At 56.1% G+C, this 7142-nt stretch overlaps 1 long non-coding RNA gene and 4 other non-coding genes across 7 annotated transcripts; all 5 read left to right on the top strand.

Moving 5' to 3' along the window:
• Nucleotides 1-2893: 2893 nt before the first annotated feature.
• On the top strand, nucleotides 2894-5211 carry LOC136023256 (uncharacterized). Of its 3 annotated transcripts, none has more exons than XR_010616536.1 (5): nucleotides 2894-3097; nucleotides 3601-3667; nucleotides 3912-4266; nucleotides 4602-4703; nucleotides 5014-5211. It is a non-coding gene; the product is annotated as an uncharacterized LOC136023256 (long non-coding RNA). The 3 variants fall into 3 exon arrangements; XR_010616535.1 differs by having other exon boundaries at nucleotides 2895-3097; nucleotides 3604-3667; nucleotides 4215-4266; XR_010616534.1 differs by having other exon boundaries at nucleotides 2895-3097; nucleotides 4215-4266.
• LOC136023514 (small nucleolar RNA SNORA16B/SNORA16A family) lies at nucleotides 3166-3309 on the top strand. Its single transcript, XR_010616617.1, has one exon. It is a non-coding gene; the product is annotated as a small nucleolar RNA SNORA16B/SNORA16A family (small nucleolar RNA).
• LOC136023515 (small nucleolar RNA SNORA44) lies at nucleotides 4015-4144 on the top strand. Its single transcript, XR_010616618.1, has one exon. It is a non-coding gene; the product is annotated as a small nucleolar RNA SNORA44 (small nucleolar RNA).
• Nucleotides 4307-4440, top strand: LOC136023516 (small nucleolar RNA SNORA61). Its single transcript, XR_010616619.1, has one exon. It is a non-coding gene; the product is annotated as a small nucleolar RNA SNORA61 (small nucleolar RNA).
• Nucleotides 4857-4926, top strand: LOC136023523 (small nucleolar RNA SNORD99). Its single transcript, XR_010616625.1, has one exon. It is a non-coding gene; the product is annotated as a small nucleolar RNA SNORD99 (small nucleolar RNA).
• Nucleotides 5212-7142: the final 1931 nt, after the last annotated feature.

The following is a 7142-nucleotide window of genomic DNA, read 5'->3' as shown; positions in this document are numbered from 1 at the left end:
TCTCAGCCAACGTTCTGTTGAGCTGTTAATCTCTCCACACTGTTTCCTGTGGATCACTTACTCATCTTCATGTTCATTTTCAGCTCCTGGCTGTCATTGCAGCATCTGAAGCACAGAAGAGACTTTATGTGGAGCTACAAACCCGTCACCTGCAGTTTGCAGAGTTTGTGCTTTGGAATCCAAGTCAAACAGAGTGTGGGATTCTGCTGCTCATGGATGGCTACAGGAAAAGCTCTGATTAATTGTCCTTTAGCCTAACACCAGATGAAAGACAAGGACTCCATGTAGTAAGGTAAATCCTGCTTTTATCTTTACGTGCTAAAGACGAAATCCAAAGCAGATGATATCACAGCTCAAGGGGATTATGAAATTCTCTAAAATTACATTTAAAAAGATAACAGAGGGGAGACTGAGATGAGATCTGAGGTAGAAGCTTTTCCCTGTGAGAGTGGTGGGACACTGGGATGGGATGAACAGAGAAGCTGTGGCTGCCCCATCCCTGGCAGAGCTCAAGGCCAGGCTGAACAGGGCTTGGAGCAAGCTGCTCCAGTGGAAGGTGGGGGGTTGGAGCTGGATGAGCTCTAGGGTCCCTTCCAACCCAAACACAGCTGGGATTCTATGAGCATTGCATCAAAACGTGCAGTGGAGACGATGAAATACTCTGCCTTTCAGCATGCGGCATTTACTAGTAATTACAAGAACACTTCCTACGTTACTTGATGAAGATGTGATGATCCAATTGAGATTCCTCTCAGTTTGCTGGGATTACTGTTGGAATTACATAGACTGAAAAATGTTGGGCCAAGTGCAGAGCTGGAAAGATGTGGGTGTTCCTGTTGGGCATGAAGCAGGGGTGGTTTCCAAAGCAGAAGCTGCAAGGCTGTGGGGTGGACTGTTGCCATTGCATGTGTTTAATTCCAAGCTTGACATAAGCAGTGGGGGTGGCCTGTGAGGAATGCTGACCAGTAGGATGAGGAAGGAAACCATTCCTTTAGCTAACATGGCTCCGCACCAGCACAGCCCAGTGTGTGGGTTGGGAGCTCTGATAGGAATCAGTGATGATGTTTTCCATGTGTGTCTGAGTAGAGAAAATTCCTGTTGCTTGGGCCAGTTTCAGCAGATGGTTCCTACCCCCACACATCAAGAAGTACCAAACACCCTTTGGTATTTCTCTGAATCCTTCTTGAGGAGCAGAGGTGCTTGGCTCTGATCTTTGCATGCTCAGTTTCTCAACACTGGCTCTCCTCATGCCCAGCTTCTGCTGAACAAGACCTGGGAGGAATCTCTGCCTCCCAGGTTTGCTCTCTGCATCTTGGGAAGCATTCTGGATACACCAGCTTCTGGATTTCATTCCATGCTTCTGCTCTTTCCAGGCTCAAAGCAATGGTAGGTAACACAGGTAAGGTGATAAGAGATAGAGCTGTTCATGGCAAGGGCTTGTCTTGTCCTCTCGGCACACAGGATTCCCAGGGAGCACAGCAACCCACTTGGATTACTGATTAATCCTTGCTTTTCCTCACTGTTAGCGCCTCACAGAGCGCTTTCCTGCGGGATGTCTGCTCCCACCTGTCTGGTGATGGGAACTGCAGCCTCTTCCATAGCACAGGAGCATCTCCCAGTGCTCCCCATCCTGTGGATGCTACCAAAGAGACTGGTGCGAGGCTCCCAGCCAGACCAGGAGGTTTTATCGGGGCCTCCCCAATGCAGGCATGCAATGGGATTTTCTCTGCTCCTCTTTGGAACTCCAGCCACCATCTCATGCTGGGATGAGGTCTGTTGAACATCACAGGTTTTGGGCCTTCACCCGTTTGGAAGATTCTCTTGCCAAACACTTGATGTCTACCAAGGTCTGGATTTTTGGGAAGGGCTTCTTTCATTTGCTACAGTGATCTCCCAGTTTCTGCCCTGGGATTTGACAGGGAGATTTCGAGGTTCCCTTTGCAGGAGTGCCAAGGAGAATCCAGGACACCCAGCGAATGAATGCCTTGTGACTTGGTAAAGCAGCCGCAAGATCCATGCGGGAGGTGGAGGATGGGACCAGCTTTGACCAGGGCTGTCTAAAGAGCTTGGCCACACAAGGGTTGGGGCTCATTTCCAGGCTTGTGCTGCTGATCAACCATGTTGATTTGGTTGCCAACCTGGCACGTTTGGGGGGGGGGGGGGGTTTGACCAGCTCCAAGGGTGATTCCTGAGTGCTGTGAATGGTTTTCATCTGTGCCTTTTGCTCAGGTTTAAAACTAACTGTTGTTGTCCCTCATCCTTTCTGCTCTTTCCCCAGGGCTCAGGGGCAGGAAGCAGTCTCTGGCTTCTCACCCCTATTTTTCCTGGAGGCTGTGGCATCAGCACCTGCAGGAATTACAGCAGTCGCTCCAAACCAGTTGGTTGGAATCCTTTCCATTGACGATGGATCATGAGCCAGGAACGCAACAGAAGGATTGCTTTGGCAGGTAGGCTTTTGCTTCCAAGAAACTTTCCTTCCATTCCCCAAGGGTCAGGTGTGCTCCCCAACTTCTGGAAGAAGGAAGGAAGGGAGGGAGGGAGGGAGGAAGGAAGGAAAAACGTGGCTGCTGTAGGAAAACACAAATGCTTCAATCCCCTTTTGGGAGAGCAACCCCATGTGGGGAGGAGAAGAAAGAATTCTTTGTGCCACCCAAAGTGGAGGCTGTTTAGGTGGGCTGGGGCGCTTATAAACCACAGTCTTGCTGCTTGGGGTGGGATATTCCCTGCTGCTGCGGGAGCAGAGGGGAGCCTTTATCCCTTGGGAAGTGGGGTGACACGGCAGATACGGGCGCCATAAGCGGCACGAACTACAACTCCCATAAGGCTCTGCGGCAGGGCCCAGCCCCAACAGCCAATCAGCCGCCGCGCTGCCTCGCTATAAAAGCCCACCGCGCGGTGATTTCCGTCTCTCTCTACGATGGCGGGTGCGGCGGGCTTAGGGCCTGTGGGGCGGGCGCCATCGGCCGCCATCCGGCGCCATCCGCCCTCCCCTGGCGCTCCCCGCGGTGCTTCGGGGCCCTCCCCTGGGCTGTGAAGGGCAGTGGGGCCGCCGGAGGGCTCCGCTCCCCCCTTGCAGGGGCGGATGGTGTGACCGCTGGTGAGTGACCGCAGCGCGCTGAGCTGAGAGCCCCCGCGGGGAAGGCGGCTGCGGGGCGGGGGAGCCCGGGCCGGCCCTATCGAAGCTGCGTCTGTCTCGGCGCTGTGGCAGACGCGGTCAAAAAGGAGCCGAGAGCGAAGGGTTTTCCTCGACGGTCGCCGCTCCGTTTGAACCAGTGTAACCGAGCGGCAACATGGCAGGAAGGCACAGGGGCGTCCGGCGGGGGGGCTGCGGGCAAGGGATGGGGGGACAGGCCAAGGGAATGGCTTTAACCTGCCCGAGGGGAGGCTGAGGTGGATCTTAGGAGGGAATTCTTCCCTGTGAGGGTGCTGGGACACTGGGATGGGTGGAACGGAGCCGGTTTGGATGCCCCATCCCTGGCGGTGTTCGAGGCCTGGCTGGATGGGGCTTGGAGCAAGTGGAAGGTGTCCCTGGTTGGAACTGGATGGGCTTTAAGGTCTCTCTGTCATCTGTGTGAAGCTCAAGGCGCTGTTCTTCCCCAGCAGCATCCCAGCATGGAAGGCGATCCTAAGGCATGGGATGGTTGGTGCCGGGCTCAGCGTTGGACAGGTGAGATGTGCAATCCAGGCTCTGGAGTTGCCCATTGGGAATGGGGCTGCCTTTATGGCTCTCCTGGCCTGAGCACCAGGTAGTGCCAGCACAATGCTGTCTCCGGGGGCTGTGGATCCTCCATAAGCTCATGCTGCAGACAGGGATTCCCTGTAATACGAGGCATGAAGAACTGCGGGCTCCCCTTGGTTCTTGTTCTGCCCGTGTCATGCATCCCTTGGGATAAAGGGACTTCTTTCTGCAGCGTTACTGTGGCAGAACCAGGAACCAAACCCGACCCGAAGCTGCTGGATCCCTCCTGCTGCTTGGAGCCATCCCAGCCTTGGGTGGGGAGCTCCGTGCTGCCTGGGCATGTTCATCCAAGAGCTGTGGCTCAGTACAATGGCTGCAGGTCTCCAACAACATGCCAGAGCAATGGAAGGTCTTTGACTGCTGGGCTTCTCCTGCCCGTTGCTGTCACTCGCCCCTCCTATAGACTCCCAGGAATGGGGGGGTACCCCCAGTCTGCAGCCTGCTCCTCATTTTCGGGGTGGTGTTGCTCTTCCAGGGTCATTTGGCTGCTGGATGATGACCGTGACCTGCCTGTGGTTCGGCCTCAGGTGAGAGTGGGATGCCCTCATTCCAAACTCTTGTGTCCCATCCCTCCGGATCCCTTTCCCATCAGATCTGAATACTGATCTCGTGGTCGAAAAAGGAGGAAAAGCAACATTCTGGCTGGTCTCATCCTGTGCTGGTGCAGTGCTGCTGGGAGAGGGGCCAGTCAGCAGACAGCCTGTGCTGGTGCTCCTTTGGGAAGGCTGGGGTGGGAGTGAGCATGGAGGAATGTTGGGCACAGCAGGAGGCTGGGGTTTACCTGGGCTGGATCTGATGCATCAGTTCCTGGTGGGCAGCATCCCACCAGCTTCACATGCTCACCTGGGGCTGGTTTTTCCAGGAATTACTTGGTGGAAAAGAGCTGCTGAGCACCTCTCCATGGGGAAGGGATGGGCTTTGCCTTCCTTAGGGCCTGCATCATGGGAAGCTGACGTGGAACTGGGTGAGTGTCCCTGGTGCTTTGAGTGGGATCTCGCCAGCCCTGGGGGGAAGGGACGGTTCAAGTTGCCTCTGCCCGTGCTGGAAGTGGCCACTCCATCTGGGAATGATGGGCTTCGTTAGTCGGGATCTTAACTGGGCAGCCCTCTGGGTGCAGCCTGGTCCGTGATGATCCTTCTTCTGGAGACTGCTGGATGAGTCCTGCGGATATGGGGCTGAGGCCAGGCGTGAAGGAGCCAAGGGATAGATGGGAATTCTGTGGCACCGGGAGCTGCTGCCCTTCATTGAGCTGCGTTATCTGTTACCCTCTTCAGGTCAGCATGGAGCTGAGGTGTGAGCTGGCCCATGAGGGCTGCGGGAGCTCTGCAGAGCCACATCCTGGCTCCTTCCTGAGCCCCACTCACTGCACCCACCAAGAGGGACCCTGTCTGGCTCCTGCTGCAGCCCTGCGTGGAAGGACTGGAGTTCTCCAAGGGGAAGAGCTGGGAGGGGGTGGGTTTGGGTGTGGAATGTTGGAGGGTGAATAAACACAATCGCTCGAAGCTTGCACTGTGTCCCCTGTGCTGGGGTCTGGGCTGCTTCCGGGGCACCTGCATCCTGCCGGGATGAGCCCTAAATCCCAATGGCTGCTTCCAGCTGATCCTTCGAGGTGGGTTCCATTTGGTGGCTGGGCATGGGGGTGCCTGGAATGGGACCTGCATGGACAAAGATGACACATTCGATGTTGCCAGCATCTGTTACCCATTCCCTTAGGATGGAGAACAAAGAGCCCCAGAGCTGTTGCAGTGAGGAGGGATTCCCTGTGTCCATGCTGCCCTTACAGGGGGACAAAAGAGCCCCTTTCCCTCCCAGTTCTGGCATTCTGGTTCCTTGGGGGCCCCTTCAGCAGCGTGTTCTACACCTACAGCCCCATGGCTGGGTGGAGCTGGCCCATGATGGCAACAAGGAGGGACCCGGTGGCTTCTCCCTCCTGGTGATGGTTTGTGTGTCCTCCTGGGTGAGGGTGGGCCCGGAACTGGCCCTGTCCCCAGGGTACGTGCTGCAGGATGGGGACAAGGGACAAGCTGCAGTGCTGGGGCAGGAGAGGTTCAGGTGAGGTGGGGCAGGGACATGGACACGGCCCCATGCAGGACCGCATCAGCACCAACCCATGGGTGCTGCCCCATCCCCACTGCACTCTGGGCTGTCGGGGTGCTATGGGGGGACCCTACAGGTCTACTCTGGAGCCCCCAGTCTGGTTGCAGGACCCAGAACTCCCCAAGGGAGGGGGCTGAGGGGCTGTCAGGATGCTGAGGTGACCCCGAAACTGCCAGCACCCAGCACTGGGGCTGCGTCCCCACAAGGGTTATTTAAAGCCTTAATGGGGGCTTTGACTAAATAGCACCTCCCCAAAGGGGTGGGTTTAATGAACGTGAGGCTGGATGGCTGCACGCAAAGATGTGCGGTCCATGACTCAATGTCCAGCTGGAGACCGGTAACGAGCGGTGTCCCTCAGGGATCGGCGTTGGGACCGGTCTTGTTCAACATCTTCATCGCTGACATGGACAGTGGGATTGAGTGCGCCCTCAGCAAGTTTGCCGATGACACCAAGCTGTGTGGTCCGGTTGATACGCTGGAGGGAAGGGATGCCATCCAGAGGGACCTCGACATGCGTGTGAGGTGGGCTGATGCCAACCTTATGAAGTTCAACCATGACAAGTGCAAGGTCCTACACCTGGGTGGGAGCAATCCCAGGCACGGCTACGGATTGGGCAGAGAAGAGATTCAGAGCGGCCCTGCAGAGAAGGACTTGGGGGTGCTGGTCGATGGGAAAATGAACATGAGCCGGCTGCAGTGTGCGCTCGCAGCCCAGAAACCAACCGTATCCTGGGCTGCATCAAAAGGAGCGTGACCAGCAGGGCGAAGGAGGTGATCCTGCCCCTCTGCTCTGCTCTCGTGAGACCTCACCTGGAGCATTGTGTGCAGTTCTGGTGTCCTCAACATAAAAAGGACATGGAACTGCTGGAACAAGTCCAGAGGAGGCCACGAGGATGCTCAGGGGCTGGAGCACCTCCCATATGAAGACAGGCTGAGGAAGTTGGGGCTGTTCAGCCTGGAGAAGAGAAGGCTGCATGGGGACCTCAGAGCAGCCTTCCAGTACCTGAAGGGGGCCTATAAAGATGCTGGGGAGGGACTCTTCATCAGGGACTGCAGTGACAGGACAAGGGGTAATGGGTTAAAACTGAAACAGGGGAAGTTTAGATTGGATAAAAGGAGGAAGTGCTTTAGTGTTAGGGTGGTGAGGCACTGGAATGGGTTGCCCAGGGAGGTTGTGAGTGCTCCATCCCTGGCAGTGCTCAAGGCCAGGTTGGACAGAGCCTTGGGTGGGATGGTTTAGTGTGAGGTGTCCCTGCCCATGGCAGGAGGTTGGAACTGGATGATCTCAAGGTCCTTTCCAACCCAA

This window comes from Lathamus discolor, chromosome 18 (assembly GCF_037157495.1).
Source record: "Lathamus discolor isolate bLatDis1 chromosome 18, bLatDis1.hap1, whole genome shotgun sequence".
Classification (NCBI taxonomy): Eukaryota; Metazoa; Chordata; class Aves; order Psittaciformes; family Psittacidae; genus Lathamus; species Lathamus discolor.
This window is presented reverse-complemented; position numbering and strand designations above follow the sequence as displayed.